The sequence below is a fragment of the Oncorhynchus nerka genome, linkage group LG23, assembly GCF_034236695.1.
Source record: "Oncorhynchus nerka isolate Pitt River linkage group LG23, Oner_Uvic_2.0, whole genome shotgun sequence".
NCBI lineage: Eukaryota > Metazoa > Chordata > Actinopteri > Salmoniformes > Salmonidae > Oncorhynchus > Oncorhynchus nerka.
Window position 1 is genome coordinate 13,847,881 of NC_088418.1, and position 18,010 is coordinate 13,865,890.

The 18,010-nt window shown below is 42.0% G+C and overlaps 1 protein-coding gene across 2 annotated transcripts in view; it reads right to left on the minus strand.

The window, feature by feature from the left end:
• The window catches only part of LOC115107171 (carbonic anhydrase-related protein 10), a 360,898-nt gene that overhangs the window by 154,883 nt on the left and 188,005 nt on the right, over positions 1-18,010 (minus strand). The window lies entirely within an intron of this gene.

The window sequence follows — 18,010 nt, forward strand, 5'->3', positions numbered from 1 at the left end:
CCTGTTCCAACCCTTCCACTCTCCTGTTCCAACCCTTCCTCTCTCCTCTTTCCTGTTCCAACCCTTCCACTCTCATGTTCCAACCATTCATCTCTCCTGTTCCAACCATTCCTCTCTCCTCTCTCCTGTTCCAACCCTTCTTCTCTCCTCTCTCCTGTTTCAACTATTCCTCTCTCCTCTCTCCTCTTCCAACGCTTCTTCTCCCCTGTTCAAAACCCTTCCTCTCTCCTGTTCCAACCATTCCTTGTTTCTCTCTCCTGTTATTCTACCAGTTAACAGTACACAATGATGCTATAGTGTTGGTTGGTTGCCTGTTGGCCACATAATAATCTCCCTCGAAACCACCATGTCTCTCATTAATAACCATGGTAATTACTTTACACCAACATCAGTGTGCCAGCCTCCCCTGGTCCCTGTCCATCCCTGTCAAATCTCTGTGATCCTCGTTTACGCCTCTCCCACTTTACATCTGTCAGTATGTGGAGGAATATACAGCATGATGCTGCTCCATGAATCATTTAATCCTCTCTGTCTGTAAATAACAAGGTATCCCAGTTTCACCTCAAAGTTTGACGTTTGTCCACGTTTGGAGAAACGTCTATGGGTGAAGTCAAGGTAAACGTTGGTTTTCGAAGTTTATGTTGAGACACTGTTAGCTAAACTCCACCAAAGTGAAACCAAAAATACTAATGTCCGGCGGGGGGATTCACATCATCTTTAAGGGTTAAGGTGTGGGATAGGGTGAAATTTAGGAATTCATTCTGAGTGGTTAAGGTAAGGGTTCATGTTTGGGAAAGGCTTAAAACAGAAAAACAATTGTTTACCACTGGGATGGAACAAGCAACCCTGAGCACCAGAGAGCAGGTTTTACGCCAATCCACCATCCGCGTCCACAACACCCTAGCAAGCCGCCAGCCTACTTGAAGCTAATAGCGCTCACCGTTTCCCCTGGCTAGTTTCGAAGGCAATTCTTGACTTTATTGTGACCTGGATGGACGTCTAACTTTGACTTCAAATTAGAGCGATCTCCCTGCTGTCAACCACCAACAAACTACAACACTGACATGTCCCTCTAACACAGCCTGCCAAGTTACTGTCTGTGTCCTGATGCTATACAGCTACTGTGTGTGTGTGCACGTGCATTTTGAGATATTAGCTGATGTACGAAGGGCTATATAAATACATTTGATTTGATTTGATTTGATATAATGACTGGGTATTGGGCAGGATATGCTCAACATTATGTCTATCTCTGAGAAGCTACCCAGGAAAGGGCTGAAAATAGCCCATATTAATATATGTAGCCTTGGAAATAAGGTTCATGAAATCAATAACTTGCTAACTTCAGATAACATTCATAGATTACCCATTTCTGAGACTCACTTAGATAATTAATTTGATGATACAGCAGTAGCCATACAAAGATATAACGTCTATAGAAGACACAGGGTGCTTATGGGGAGGTTGCTATATACAGTATATTCAGAGCCATATCCCTGTCATGATTGAAGTGTTGTGGTTGCAGGTTCACCTGCCTCACCTAAAGCCTATTATTTTGGGGTGTTGCTATAGGCCATCAAGTGCTAACAATCAGTATCTAAATAATATGTGTAGATAGTGTATGGGATGTAAACAGAGAGGTCTTTCTTGGGGCCCTGAATATTGGCTGGTTTTCATCAAGCTGTCCGCTCAAGAGGAAGCTTATCACTGTAACCAGTGCCTGTAATGTGGTTTAGGTTATTAATCAACCTACCAGGGTGTTTCCAAACACTACAGGAACAAGATCATCCACATGTAACCATCACATTTTTACTAAAACTGTAAAACTTTGTTCTAAAGCTGTATCTGTGCCCATTGCTCACAATATAGTGGCTGTATCAAGGAAAGCCAAATTCTAAAATAGTGTATAAGAGATCATACAAAATATGTTGCTGTGACTCTTATGTGGATGATGTTAAAATATTTGTTGGTCTAATGTGATTAATAAGGAGCATCCAAACGCTGCACTTGATGCAATTTATGAAATTGCTTCTTCTAATTATTGATAAATGTGCACTTGTTAGGAAATTGACTTATAGAACTGTTAAGGCTCTATGGATTGATGAGGATTTGAAAAACTGTATGGTTGAAAGAGATGGGGGAAAAGGAGTGGCTAATAAGTCTGGATAAACATCTGACTGGCTGACTTACTGCAAATTGAGAAATTATGTAACTAAACTCAACAAAAACAACAAGAAACTGTATTTTGAAGCCAAGATCAATGATACAAAGAATGATGGAAAAAAACGTTGGTGTATTTAAATGAAATTATGGGCAGAAAGACATTCATCGAATCAGATGGCTTATTCATCACAAAACCATTTGATGTTGCCAATTATTTTAATGATTAATTCATTGGCAAAGTGGGCAAACTTAGGCAGGAAATGCCAACAACGAAACAGTGAGACATCGTATTCATGCATAAGAAAACAAATAATTAAATAAAAGCATTGTAAGTTAGAATTTTGTAAAGTTAGTGTGGGAGAGGTAGAAAATGTATTGTTATGGATCAATAATGACAAACCTCCTGGCATTGACAACCTAGATGGAAAGCTACTGAGGATGGTAGATGGCTCTATAGCCACTCCTATCTGTTATATCTTTAATCTCAGTCTAGAGGAAAGTCTTTGTGCTCAGGCCAAAGCCATTCCTCTCCTCTCTCCTGTTCCAACCCTTCCTCTCTCCCCTCTCCTGTTCCAAACCTTTCTCTCCCCTGTTCCAACCCTCTCTCTACACTCTCCTGTTCCAAACCTTTCTCTCTCTCCTCTCTCCTGTTCCAACACTTCCTCTCCCCTGTTCCAACCCTTTCTCTCTCCTCTCTCCAGTTCCAACGCTTTCTCTCCCCTGTTCCAACCCTTTCTCTCTCCTCTCCCCTGTTCCAACGCTTTCTCTCCCCTGTTCCAACGCTTTCTCTCTCCTCTCCCCTTTTCCAACCCTTTCTCTCTCTCCTCTCCCCTGTTCCAACGCTTTCTCTCCCCTGTTCCAACGCTTTCTCTCTCCTCTCCCCTTTTCCAACCCTTTCTCTCTCCTCTCTCCAGTTCCAAACCTTTCTCTCTCTCCTCTTTCCTGTTCCAACACTTCCTCTCCCCTGTTCCAACGCTTTCTCTCTCCTCTCCCCTTTTGCAACCCTTTCTCTCTCCTCTCTCCAGTTCCAACCCTTTCTCTCTCTCCTCTCTCCTGTGAAAACCCTTCCACTCCCCTGTTCCAACCCTTTCTCTCTCCACTCTCCAGTTCCAACCCTTTCTCTCTCCACTCTCCAGTTCCAACCCTTTATCTCTCCTCTGTTCCAACCCTTTCTCTCTCCACTCTCCAGTTCCAACCCTTTCTCTCCCCACTCTCCAGTTTCTACAGCAGACCTATCAGCTTGCTGCCAGCTCTTAGCAAACTGTTGGAAAAATGTGTGTTTGACCAAATACAATGCTATTTCTCTGTAAACAAATTGACAACAGACATGTCAGCATGCTTATAGAGAAGGGCACTCAAAATGGACTGCACTGACACAAATTACTGATAATTGTTTGAAATAAATTGATAATAACACGATTTTCAGAGCTGTACTCTTAGATTACAGTGCAGCCTTTGATATTATTGACTATAACCTGTTCTTGAGAAAACGTATAATTTATGTCTTTCAACCTCTACCATATCGTGGATTCAGAGATCTATCTAATGTAACTTTTCTTTAATGGAAGCATCTCGAATGTCAAACATGCAGGGTGTGGTGTACCACAAGGCAGCTCTCTAGGCCCTCTACTATTTTTTTATTTTTTTTATTCATTTTTACCCCTTTTTCATGATATCCAATTGGTAGTTACAGTCTTGAAGGTCGATAGCCATGCGTCCTCCATGCGTCCTCCAAAAACCCTGCAAATCAGCTGCTAGAGCGCCATGAGGCAAGGATATCTCTGCCAGCCAAACTCTTCACTAACCTGGACGACGCTGGGCTTCATGGGTCTCCCGGTCGCGGCCGGCTGTGACAGCCCTGAATTGAACCCGAATCTGTAGTGACGCCTCTTGAACTGCGATGCTGTGCCTTACACCGCTGCGCCACTCAGGAGCCCTAGGCCCTCTACTCTTTTCTATTTTTACCAATGACCTGCCACTGGCATTAAACAAAGCCTGTGTGCCCATGTAGGCTTATAATTCAACCATATACGTGTCATCAACCACAGCTAATGAAGTCACTGAAAACCTTAACAAGGAGATGCAATCTGTTATGGAATGGGTGGTAGGTTATAAACCGTCTTTTAAATGTTACATTTATGTAGTTCTGTCCTTGAGCTGTTTTTGTTTATTAATATTCTGTATTTTGTCACGTTCCATGTTTTGTGTGGAACCCAGGAAGAGTAGCTGCTGCTTTCGCAACAGTTAATGGAGATCCTAATAAAATACCAAATAGAAAAGTTTGACGTTGACTGAAACTTAAAAAAAGTGACACATTTAGCATATACATTGCACATTAACACTGCAGAGCATATGGATTCTTGAGAAACGCTGTATGTGCTTTTGGGGTTTTGGCTATTTTCCTCTATTCAATTGACTTCTAATGAATGGAAATGGTTTGTCTCCATACTTCTATGAAAATGAATTTGGGTTCTACAAAATGTCCACTATTTATCCTTCCACAGTGACTATGATCACAAGATCTGTTGTCTGAGCCGAGATGGAACGGGCCGTGTGTTTCACAGCCAGATGAAATGTTTTCTGAACCTGCCTGCAATTAAATATGAACCTTTTCAGAACAGGCAACATTTTCACTTCCTTTCTCATCTCAGGACATTTAAAAGTTTTACCTGTCAGGAAATGTATTGCTTCCTTCCCAAAACCAATGGGAAACCAAAAATGTACGTTCCCACAACTTCGAAGGAACCAAATGTGCTAGCTGGGCCCTCACCACGACCCACCTTGCTGTAAATAACTCTGTACGCATGTAACCTGTCCATCAGCACCCCACACACTCCTCTAATCTCATACGTTCCTCTTGTCTGCCCTTCCTCTGTTCTGTGTTTGTAATTCAAATTCAAAGACAGATGGACAAGCCATGGCTGCTGGCTCAAACTGTGTTTGCATGCGTTTGTGTGTGAATATTTGCAACTCAGCCAGTTATCTCTAGGTTGAGACATGAGAGAAAATCATGGCTCCAGGGCGCTCGCATTGCTCAGGCAATTAACATGCTCCCCTTGGAAAGCTAAAATATCCACGGCTCCACTGCAGTAGTTGCCTTGTTGAAGATACCCAGACAGACACACAGACATACACACAGACAGACACACAGACAGACGGACACCAAGCGACTGACTCTCTCTTCGTGGTGTGGCGACAGCTTTGAATTGGCTCAGCCTACCCAAACTTGTGTCTAATTCATTTTCAATCTGCAATTTGCATAATTTAATCTATTTGTGTGATGGTAATGCGTTTGGTCCTCTGCTATAAACATCTGTGCTGTTGAGGAGCATCAGATGTGATGGGATACTGCCTCCTGTGTGTATCCATAACACCTGTAAGGCCAGGTGGTTATAGGGAGCTCCAAACCCGTTAAAAACATAAAATTGCATTTTTCATTACGGTCAGGTTCGATTATATAGGGTTCTGTTCTGAATGTTATCTAACTTTAAACTGGCATGCATTATTACTACGTTCTGACTTTGAATTCATCTGTACGTTAGTGTAACAGCTTCTCAGAAAACCTCCAGCCACCTGGCAGAGACACATACCAGTTATCACTGAAATTACACATGCTCCCAAAAGATAACATTGGACTTCAAAGCCTGAAGAAAAGAAAGAGAACTGCGTCCCAGATGTGAAACTGAGAAGCGGGGCCCGTTTCACAGCACTAAGAGATTATTCACAGATGTCTTAGACGCGGAAAAACAACAGCAAAGACGAAAGAGGACTAATCTGGTTTCATAACCAACATTTGGTGTCTCTTCAGAACATCCCCCACTTCATTGATTCAGGACAGAGAGACAAAGAGAGAGAGCGAGAGAGAGAGAGAGAGAGAGAGAGAGACAGAGAAAGAGAAAGAGGGAGAAAGAGGCAGTAAAAGAGATGCAGAGAGAGAGAGAGAGAGCGAGAGAGAGAGAGAGATAAAGACAGAGAAAAAGACAGAGAAAGAGAAAGAGGGAGAAAGAGACAGTGAAAGAGATGCAAAGAGAGAGAGAGAGAGAGAGAGTGAGAGAGAGATAAAGACAGAGAAAGAGAAAGAGGGAGAAAGAGACAGTGAAAGAGATGCAAAGAGAGAGAGAGAGAGAGAGAGAGAGAAAGACAGAGAATGAGAAAGAGGGAGAAAGAGGCAGTGAAAGAGATGCAGAGAGAGAGAGAGAGAGAGAGAGAGAGAGAGAGAGAGAGAGAGAGAGAGAGAGAGAGAGATAAAGACAGAGAAAGAGAAAGAGTAAGAGGGAGAAAGAGGCAGTGAAAGAGATGCAGAGAGAGAGAGAGAGAGAGAGAGAGAGAGAGAGAGAGAGAGAGAGAGAAAGAGGTCCGCTCACCAACAAAGAATTCACAAAATGGGACAAACAACCAATTGAGAATGCATGCAGAATTCTACAAAAATATCCTCCTTGTACAATGTAAAACACCAAATAATGCATGCAGAGCAGAATTCGGCTGATACCCACTAATAATCCAAAATCCAGAAAAGTGCGGTTAAATTCGTCAACCACCTTAAAGGAAGCGATTCCCAAACCTTCCATAATAAAGCCTACAGAAAGATGAACCTGGAGAAGAATCCCCTAAGCAAGCTGGTCCTGGGGCTCTGTTCACAAACACAAACACACCCCACAGAGCCCCAGGACAGCAGCACAATTAGACCCAAACAAATCATGAGAAAACAAAAATGTAATTACTTGACACAATGGAAATAATTAACAAAAAAACAGAGAAACTAGCTATTTGGCCCTAAACAGAGAGTACACAGTGGCAGAATACCTGACCAATGTGCCTGACACAAACTTAAGGAAATCTTTGACTATGTACAGACTCAATGAGTATAGCCTTGCTATTGCGATCTTCCGCCATAGGCAGACCTGGCTCTCAGGAGAAGACAGGCTGTGGACACTGCCCACAAAATGAGGTGGAAACTGAGCTGCACTTCCTAACCTCATGCCAAATGTACGACCATATTAGAGACACATATTTCCATCAGATTACACAGATTCACAAAGAAACAACCTCGATTTTGATGAAATACCACAGTGTGCCATCACAGCAGCAAGATTTTGATGAAATACCACAGTGTGCCATCACAGTAGCAAGATTTTGATGAAATACCACAGTGTGCCATCACAGCAGCAAGATTTTGATGAAATACCACAGTGTGCCATCACAGTAGCAAGATTTTGATGAAATACCACAGTGTGCCATCACAGCAGCAAGATTTTGATGAAATACCACAGTGTGCCATCACAGCAGCAAGATTTTGATGAAATACCACAGTGTGCCATCACAGCAGCAAGATTTTGATGAAATACCACAGTGTGCCATCACAGCAGCAAGATTTTGATGAAATACCACAGTGTGCCATCACAGCAGCAAGATTTTGATGAAATACCACAGTGTGCCATCACAGCAGCAAGATTTTGATGAAATACCACAGTGTGCCATCACAGCAGCAAGATTTTGATGAAATACCACAGTGTGCCATCACAGCAGCAAGATTTTGATGAAATACCACAGTGTGCCATCACAGCAGCAAGATTTTTGACCTGTTGTAAATAGAACCCATATTTATGTTTATTTATTTTCCCTTTCGTACTTTTACTATTTGCACGTCGTTACCACACTGTACATAGACATAATATGACAGTTCTTTTGGAACTTCTGTGAGTGTAATGTTTACTGTTCATTTTGTATTGTTTATTTCACTTTTGTTTATTATCTACTTTACTTGCTTTGTCAATGTGAACATATGCTTCCCATGCCAATAAAGCCCTTGAATTGAATTGAATTGCGAGAGAGAGAGAGAGAGAGAGAGAGAGAGAGAGAGAGAGAGAGAAGATGAACTGACTCCCTGATCGGTTCCTCTCTTCCCCTGCTCTGTCTGTTTCTGTCTAACTAATGAGAACTTAAAGGAAAGAACCCCTCAATGGGAGGTCTAATTTAATAGAGGGGAGACATGCATCAAGGTTATGTTGGTCGAACTGGAGGAATCACACTTATTCAATTGTCTGTTTTAATTGAATATTTGCTCTGCTGAGCCACAATTACTTGAAGAGGTTTCTAATAAATGTAATCACTTTGGTGGTGGGTAAAGAAAAAGGAAAGGGAGATCGGGTTTCACATTATTGGACACACTCGTTATCTCTCTCTCTCTCGCTCTCTCTCTAGCTTTCACTCTCTCTCTAGCTTTCACTCTCTCTCTCTAGCTTTCACTCTCTCTCTCTAGCTTTCACTCTCTTTCACTCTCTATCTTTCACACTCTCTCTCTATATATTTCACTCTCTCTCTCTATCTTTCACTCTCTCTCTATATCTTTCACTTTCTCTCCCTCCCTCTCTTTCACTCTCTCTCCCTCTATCTTTCACTATCCCTCTCTCTCTCGCTCTCTCTCTCTTTCTCTCTCTCTCTCTCTCTCTCTCTCTCTCTCTCTCTCTCTCTCACCCTCCCTGTCTGTATTTATGTCCCTCTGTATGTCCCTCTCTCTCTCTTCATCTCTCCTCATGTCTGACCAAACATAGAGAGAGAACATATTTTATCTTTCCTTCCTTGTTTTCACTTAACCTCTTGAAGCAAGGGGGCACTATTTTTATTTTTGGAAAAATAACCCAAAGTAAACTGCCTATTTTTCAGGACCAGATGCTAGAATATGCATATAATTGACAGCGTAGGATAGAAAACACTCTAAAGTTTCCAAAACTGTAAAAATATTGTCTGTGAGTATAACAGAACTGATATTGCAGGCGAAATCCTGAGAAAAATCCAATCAGGAAGTGACTCTTATTTTGAAACCCCTGTGTTTCTATGCATCCCTATTGCCCATTGAAAGGGATATCAACCAGATTCCTTTTTCTACGTCTTCCCTAAGGTGTCTACAGCCTTCAGACGTAGTTTCACACCTTTATTTTGAAGAATGAGCGTAAACGAACACATTGCGTAAGTGGCCAGCTGATGGCTCTCAGAGTGATTCTTGCGTAAAAGTGAGAGGTAGCCATTTTTCCCCCCGGTCCTACTGAAAAGCCAACTGTCCCGGTTGATATATTATCAAATAGATATTTGAAAAACACCTTGAGGATTGATTATAAAAAACGTTTGCCATGTTTCTGTCGATATTATGGATATAATTTTCGACATTGTAGTGACCGCTAATTCCGGTGGATTTCTGAACATAACGTGACAAACAAACGGAGGTATTTTGGGTATAAAAATAATCTTTATGGAACAAAAGGAACATTTGCTGTGTAACTGGGAGTCTCGTGAGTGAAAATATCCGAAGATCATCAAAGGTAAACGGTTCATTTGATTGCTTTTCTGATTTTCGTGATCAAGCTTCCTGCTGCTAGCTGGACATAATATTATGCTAGGCTATCGATAAACTTACACAAACACTTGTCTTGCTATCGCTGTAAAGCATCACTTCAAAGTCTGAGAAGACAGGGTGATTAACAAAAGGATAAGCTGTGTTTCGCTATATTTCACTTGTGATTTCATGAATATGCATATTTTCTAGTAAGATTGTTTGACCGTTGCGCTACAACAGGTGTAGACTAACAGTGAAATGCTTCGTAAACAACAGGTGTAGACTAACAGTGAAATGCTTTGTAAACAACAGGTGTAGACTAACAGTGAAATGCTTCGTAAACAACAGGTGTAGACTAACAGTGAAATGCTTCGTAAACAACAAGTGTAGACTAACAGTGAAATGCTTCGTAAACAACAGGTGTAGACTAACAGTGAAATGCTTCGTAAACAACAGGTGTAGACTAACAGTGAAATGCTTCGTAAACAACAGCTGTAGACTAACAGTGAAATGCTTCGTAAACAACAGGTGTAGACTAACAGTGAAATGCTTCGTAAACAACAGGTGTAGACTAACAGTGAAATGTTTTGTAAACAACAGGTGTAGACTAACAGTGAAATGCTTCGTAAACAACAGGTGTAGACTAACAGTGAAATGCTTCGTAAACAACAGCTGTAGACTAACAGTGAAATGCTTGGTAAACAACAGGTGTAGACTAACAGTGAAATGCTTCGTAAACAACAGGTGTAGACTAACAGTGAAATGCTTCGTAAACAACAGCTGTAGACTAACAGTGAAATGCTTGGTAAACAACAGGTGTAGACTAACAGTGAAATGCTTCGTAAACAACAGGTGTAGACTAACAGTGAAATGCTTGGTAAACAACAGCTGTAGACTAACAGTGAAATGCTTGGTAAACAACAGGTGTAGACTAACAGTGAAATGCTTCGTAAACAACAGGTGTAGACTAACAGTGAAATGCTTCGTAAACAACAGCTGTAGACTAACAGTGAAATGCTTGGTAAACAACAGCTGTAGACTAACAGTGAAATGCTTACTTACTTACGGGGCCTTTTCCAGCAGAGTTAAAGATTTATATTTGTATAAAAAATTGAAATGATGACACAAGGAATAAATACACACTGAATAACAATAACTCATAAAAATAATATGTCTATATACAGGGAGCACCAGTAGAGAGTTGATGTGCAGCGTTACGAGGTAATTGAGGAAGCTATGTACATATCGGTAGGGTTAAAGTGACTCGGCAACAGGATAGATAATAGACAGTAGCAGCAGCATATGTGAAAGTGTGTGTGTGTGTGTGTGTGTGTGGCATCAGCATGCACGTGTGCGCATGTTATGTGTGTGTGAGTGTATGTGGTGTGTGTGTGTGCATGTGTGTGTGTGTGTGTGTGTCTGAGTGTGTATTAAGTCAGTGGAAGAGAAAGAGAGTTAGTGCCACGAAGGGTCAATGCAGGTAGTCCGGATACTTGATTAGTGCCACTTTATGAGCTATTTAGCAGTCTTGTTTAGCAGTCTTATGGCTTGGGTGTAGAAGATGTTCAGGGTCTTGCTGGTTCCAGACATGATGCTTTCACTAGCAGAGAGAACACTCTATTGCTTGTTTTTTTTGGCTGTAGTCGTAAACACATTTTTTGGTGCCTTTCTCTGAGGTCCTGGATGTCAGGGAGCTCGAATCCAGGGATGTACTGTGCTGTACGCACCACCCTCTGCAGCGCTGATGCAGCCAGTCAAAATGCTCTACATGGTGCAGATGTAGAATTTTCTGAGGATCTGAGGGCCAATACCAAATCCTTTCATCATCTTGAGGGGAAAGAGGCGCTGTCGTGTGTGTGGACCATGTTAATTAGTAATGTGGACACCGAGGAACTTGAAGTTCTCGACCTGCTCCACTAAAGCCCCGTCGATGTGAATGGGGGCGTGCACACCCATCCATTTCCTGTAGTCTTGATGATGGTGTTGGAGCTGTGTGCAGTCGGGAGTGAACAGGGAGTGCAGGAGGGGACTAAGAACACACCCCTGAGGAGCCCCCGTGTTGATGGTCAGCGTGGTAGATGGGTTGTTTTCTACCCTCACCAGCTGGGGGCACGCCGTCAGGAAGTCCAGGATCCAGTTGCAGACGGACGTGTTCAGTCCCAGGGTACTGAGCTTTGAGATGAGCTTAGAGGGGACTATGGTGCTGTGTGAAGCAGTTCAGAGCTGTTTAGTGCTGTACATTGTGTATCTGGCCAAGGCTGACAGCCTGCCAAACTGACACACACTGATCAGGGAGGAATCAGCACTGACAAGGTGAGGTCGTTGCAGAGATTAGTGTGTGTGTGTGTGTGTGTGTGTGTGTGTGTGTGTGTGTGTGTGTGTGTGTGTGCGTGTGTTCAGCAGCATTGACAAGGTGAATCAGACTGTCCGGTGCAGACAGCTCTGATGCTTTGAGAGATGGAAACACAGAGTACATTAGCCCCGTGGAGACACCAAAGCCCTAAATTACTTTTGACTTGAAAACATTCTCTCTTGAGACATGAAAAAGTTTCATTGGAGTTGCTACCAAAGCGTTCAGTGAACTTCTGTGAGACTAAGAACCTGTCAAATTCACATAACAGCCAAAAGGGCTGTTTGACAAGAGTAGTAACTAGCAGGCTCTACAGTACTACACTTGTGCTCTGCATGCTGCTTCAAATGTATTACAAACCTCGTCTTTGTGTGACCTCTAGCTCCACAAACTTTCCTTCCTTCCCTTCCTCCCTCCCTCCCTCCCTCCCTCCCTCCATTCCTCCCTCTCTCCCACAACAGGGCCTGGCCTATGTAAAAAGTGTTTAATAAAGTACAAAGTGTTTGTCAGGTGTTAAGCCTGTGTTAAAAGATGCTTAAAATTATTAAAAGATTTTAAAAAGCTATTGTGATTGAATTGAATTGAATTGTGTTTGGGAAATAAAGACAGAGATGGTTTTTAAAAAGGTAGTGGCACTATTTCATTCAGTACAGACATTTGTAGCTGTCCTTACCCAGTTATGCTAAGTTATGCTAAGATACCTTTTTTTTAACAAACTATGTTATCAAAAAAGGAATGTTTACATGAATTGTGATTATTTCTAGGGACATACAACAACCTGAAATATATGTTGATATCTTTGTTAGAAAGGATATTATATTTCACTTGACATAGTGAAGCTGAATGTAAAAAGGCTCAACTTACCCCACTCTCCCCCTACCTGTAAATGTTCTCAACTTACCCCACTCCCCCTACCTGTAAATGTTCTCAACTTACCCCACTCTCCCCCTACCTGTAAATGTTCTCAACTTACCCCACTCTCCCCTACCTGTAAATGTTCTCAACTTACCCCACCCCCTACCTGTAAATGTTCTCAACTTACCCCACTCTCCCCCTACCTGTAAATGTTCTCAACTTACCCCACTCTCCCCTACCTGTAAATGTTCTCAACTTACCCCACTCTCCCCCTACCTGTAAATGTTCTCAATTTACCCCACTCTCCCCCTACCTGTAAATGTTCTCAACTTACCCCACTCTCCCCCTACCTGTAAATGTTCTCAACTTACCCCACTCTCCCCCTACCTGTAAATGTTCTCAACTTACCCCACTCTCCCCCTACCTGTAAATGTTCTCAACTTACCCCACTCTCCCCCTACCTGTAAATGTTCTTAGTGAATGAAGGTGATTCTGATTCAACTCTACTATTTTTCTCTCACTCCAGTTTATTTTTTTATTTTTTTTAACCAGGTAGGCCAGTTGAGAACAAGTTCTCATTTACAACTGCGACTTGGCCAAGATAAAGCAAAGTGGTGCGACAAATACAACAACACAGAGTTACACATGGGATAAATATATATACAGTGTGTGCAAATGTAGTAAGATTAGGAAGGTAAAGCAATAAATAGGCCACAGAGGCGAAATAATTACAATTTAGCATTAACACTGGAGTGATTAGATGTGCAGATGATGATGTGCAAGTAGAGATACTGGGGTGCAAAACAGCAAAAGGATAAGTAACAATATGGGGATGAGGTAGTTGGGTGTGCTATTTACAGATTGGCTGTGTACAGGTACAGTGATAGGTACGCTGCTTTGATAGCTGATGCTTAAAGTTAGAGAGGTAGATATAAGTCTCCAGCTTCGGTGATTTTTGCAATTGGTTCCAGTCATTGGCAGCAGAGAAATGCGGCCAAAGGAGGTGTTGGCATTGGGGATGACCAGTGAAATAGCGCATGCTAAGGGTGGGTGTTGCTATGGTGACCAGTGATCTGAGATAAGGCAGGGCTTTACCTGGCAAAGACTGATACATGACCTGGAGCCAGTGGGTTTGGCGACGAATATGTAGTGAGGGCCAGCAAACGACAGCATACAGGTCACAGTAGTGTGTAGTATATGGTGCTTTGGTGACAAAATGGACGCCACTGTGATAGACTACATCCAATTTGCTGAGTAGAGTGTTGGAGATTATTTTGTAAATGACATCGCCGAAGTCAAGGATCGGTAGGACAGTCAGTTTTACGTGGGTATGTTTGGCAACATGAGTGAAGGATGCTTTGTTGCGAAATAGGAAGCAGATTCTAGATTTAATTTTGGATTGAAGATGCTTAATGTGAGTCTGGAAGGAGAGTTTACAGTCTAACCAGACACCTAGTTGTAGTTGTCCACATATTCTAAGTCAGAAATGTCCAGAGTAGTGATGCTAGTCGGGCAGGCAGTTGCGGGCAGCAATCGTATGAAGAGCATGACATTAGTTTTACTAGCATTTAAAAGCAGTTGGAGGCTACGGAATGAGTGTTGTACAGCATTGAAGCTTGTTTGAAGGTTTGTTAACACAGTGTCCAAAGAAGGGCCAGATGTATACAGAACGGTGTTGTCTGCATAGAGGTGGATCAGAGAATCACCAGCAGCAAGAACGACATCATTGATAAATACAAAGAAAAGAGACGGCACAATAATTGAACCCTGTGGCACCCCCATAGAGAGTGCCAGAGGTCCGAACAACAGGCCCTCCGATTTGACACACTGAAATCTATCTGAGAAGTAGTTGGTGAACCAGGCGAGGAAGTCATTTGAGAAACAAAGGCTGTTGAGTCTGCCGATAAGAATGCGGTGATTGACAGAGTCGAAAGCCTTGGCAAGGTCAATGAAGACGGCTGAACAGTACTGTCTTTTATCGATGGCGGTTATGATATTATTTAGGACCTTTAGTGTGGCTGACGTGCACCCACCAGCTCGGAAACCAGATTGCATATTGGAGAAGGTATGGTGGGACTAGAAAAGGTCAGTGATCTATTTGTTAACTTGGCTGTCGAAGATTATAGAAAGGCAGGGCAGGATGGATATACAGTTGAAATTGGAAGTTTACATACACTTAAGTTGGAGTCATTAAAACTTGTTTTTCAACCAATCCACAAACTTCTTGTTAACAAACTACAGTTTTGGCAAGTTGGTTAGGACATCTACTTTGTGCATGACGCAAGTAATTTTTCCAACAATTGTTTACAGACAGATTACTTCACTTACAATTCACTGTATCACAAATCGAGTGGGTCAGAAGTTTACAAACACTAAGTTGACTGTGCCTTTAACCTCTTCAGTCGACCCTCTACTTTTTTGAACATTCTGTTAAAAATCGCGCAACATTTCAGCGCCCTGCTACTCATGCCAGGAATATAGTATATGCATTTGCTTAGTCTGTGTGGATAGAAAACACTCAGACGTTAAAAAAACTGGTTAAATCACTGCTGTGGCTTTACCAGAACGGCATTTACATCGAAAAGCACAGGAAAAACTGATCACTGAAAATGGGGAAAATATATCCATGCGCTACTTGAACCCATTGATAAACGTGAACCACAATTAATTGACTGAGGTTGCAGTACCTACAGCTTCCACAGGGTGTCTAGAGTCTTGTCATTTCCCTTCGAGTTTTTTCTTGGTCAAACACATACAGGACACCGTATCTAATCCGGTCTAGGACCGGATATTTTCGTTGAGTTTCTAGCCGGACATTTTTCCAGACGGACAGCTAATGATCTTTACATCGCCTCCTGATGAATTTTATCGCTTATTAACGTTTACTAATACCTAAAGTTGCATTACAAACGTATTTCGAAGTGTTTTGTGAAAGTTTATCGTCGACTTTTTGAATTTAAAAAAATGACGTTACGTTTTGAAATGATGTTTTTTTCGTTTATCACACAGTCTACATATAACGATATCTAGGCTTTATATGGACCGATTTAATCGAAATAAAGACCCAAATAGTGTTTATGGGACATCTAGGAGTGCCAACAAAGAAGATGGTGAAAGGTAATGAATGTTTTCTATTTTATTGTGCGGTTTGTGTAACGCCGAAATGCTAATTATTTTGTTTACGTCCCCTGTGGGTCTTTTGGGGTGTTGCATGCTATCAGATAATAGCTTCTCATGCTTTCGCCGAAAAGCATTTTAAAAATCTGACTTGTTGCCTGGATTCACAACGAGTGTAGCTTTAATTCGATACCCTGCATGTGTATTTTAATGAACTTTTGAGTTTTAACTAATACTATTAGCATTTAGCGTAGCGCATTTGCATTTCCAGAGCTCTAGTTGGGACGCAAGCGTCCCGAGTAGAAGCAACAGGTTAAACAGCTTGGAAAATTCCAGAAAATTATGTAATGGCTTTAGAAGCTTCTGATAGGCTAATTGACATTATTTGAGTCAATTGGACGTGTACCTGTGGATGTATTTCAAGGACTACCTTCAAACTCAGTGTCCATTGCTTGAAATTATGGAAAAATCCAAATAAATCAGGCAGAATTTTTTTTTGAACTCCACAAGTCTGGTTCATCCTTGGGAGCAATTTCCAAATGCCTGAAGGTACCACGTTCAGCTGTACAAACAATAGTACGCAAGTATAAACACCATGGGACCACGCAGTCATCATACCGCTCAGGAAGGAGAAGCGTTCTGTCTCCTAGAGATGTACGTACTTTGGTGCGAAAAGTGCAAATCAATCCCAGAACAACAGCAAAGTACCTTGTGAAGATGCTGGAGGAAACAGGTACAAAAGTATCTATATCCAGAGTAAAACGAGTCCTATATCGACATAACCTGAACGGCCTCTCAGCAAAGGAAGAAGCCACTGCTCCAAAACCACCAAAACAAGTCAGACTACGGTTAACAACTGCACATGGGGACAAAGATTATCGTACTTTTTGGATAAATGTCCTCTGGTCTGATGAAACAAAAATAGAATTGTTTGGCCACAATGACCATCGTTATGTTTGGAGGATAAAGGGGGACGTTTGCAAGCCGAAGAACACCATCCCAACCGTGAAGCACGGGGGTGGCAGCATCATGTTGTGGGGGTGCTTTTGCTGCAGGAGGGACTAGTGCACTTCACAAAATAGTTGGTATCATGAGGAGGACAATTATGTGGATATATTGAAGCAACATCTCAAGACATCAGTCAGGAAGTTAAAGCTTGGTCGCAAATGGGTCTTCCAAATGGACAATTACCCCAAGCAGACTTCCAAAGTTGTGGCAAAATGGCTTAAGGACAACAAAGTCAAGGTATTGGAATTGCCATCACAAAAAGTCAAGGTGTTGGAGTTGCCATCACAAAGCCCTGACCTCAATCCTATAGAACATTTGTGGGCAGAACTGAAAAAGTGTGTGTGAGCAAGGAGGGTTAAAAACCTGACTCAGTTACACCAGCTCTGTCAAGAGGAATGGGCCAAAATTCACCCAACTTAATGTGGGAAGCTTGTGGAAGGCTACCCGAAATGTTTGACCCAAATTAAACTATTTAAAGGCAATGCTACCAAATTCTAATTGAGTGTACGTAAACTTCTGACCCACTGGGAATGTGATGAAAGATATACAAGCTGAAATAAATCATTCTCTCTACTATTATTCTGACATTTCACATTCTTAAAATAAAGTGGTGATCCTAACTGACCTAAGACAGGGAATTTTTACTAGGATTAAATGTCAGGAATTGTGAAAAACAGAGTTAAATGTATTTGGCTAAGGTGTATGTAAACTTCCGACTTCAACTGTAGGTCTATAACAGTTTGGGTCTAGAGTGTCTCCCCCTTTAAAGAGGGGGATGACCGCGGCGCTTTCCAATCTTTGGGGATCTCAGACGATACGAAAGAGAGGTTGAACCGGCTAGTAATAGGCGTTGCAATTGAACAGAGTATATGTGGATTACAGTCTCTCTCTCATAATCTTTATGGGTGCCTATGCCCATGTTTCCCCTGCAATGGCCCCGGGGTAACCCTGTACCAACCCCTGGCACGTAAACACACCCTCATAATAGTAATCACCTGAACATGGAACCATGAACTCTGGAGCACATCCTGTCTCCACCCATGTTCAAATGATCTGTTATTATATGGCAGGGGGTGCATCGGGGTACCACACTTTGCTATTGTTGTTTCTACGCTATGGTAACTAGGAACACAAATGTCATATGATAATTCATGAGTGTGTGTGTTGTGTTTCATGGTAATCCCTCA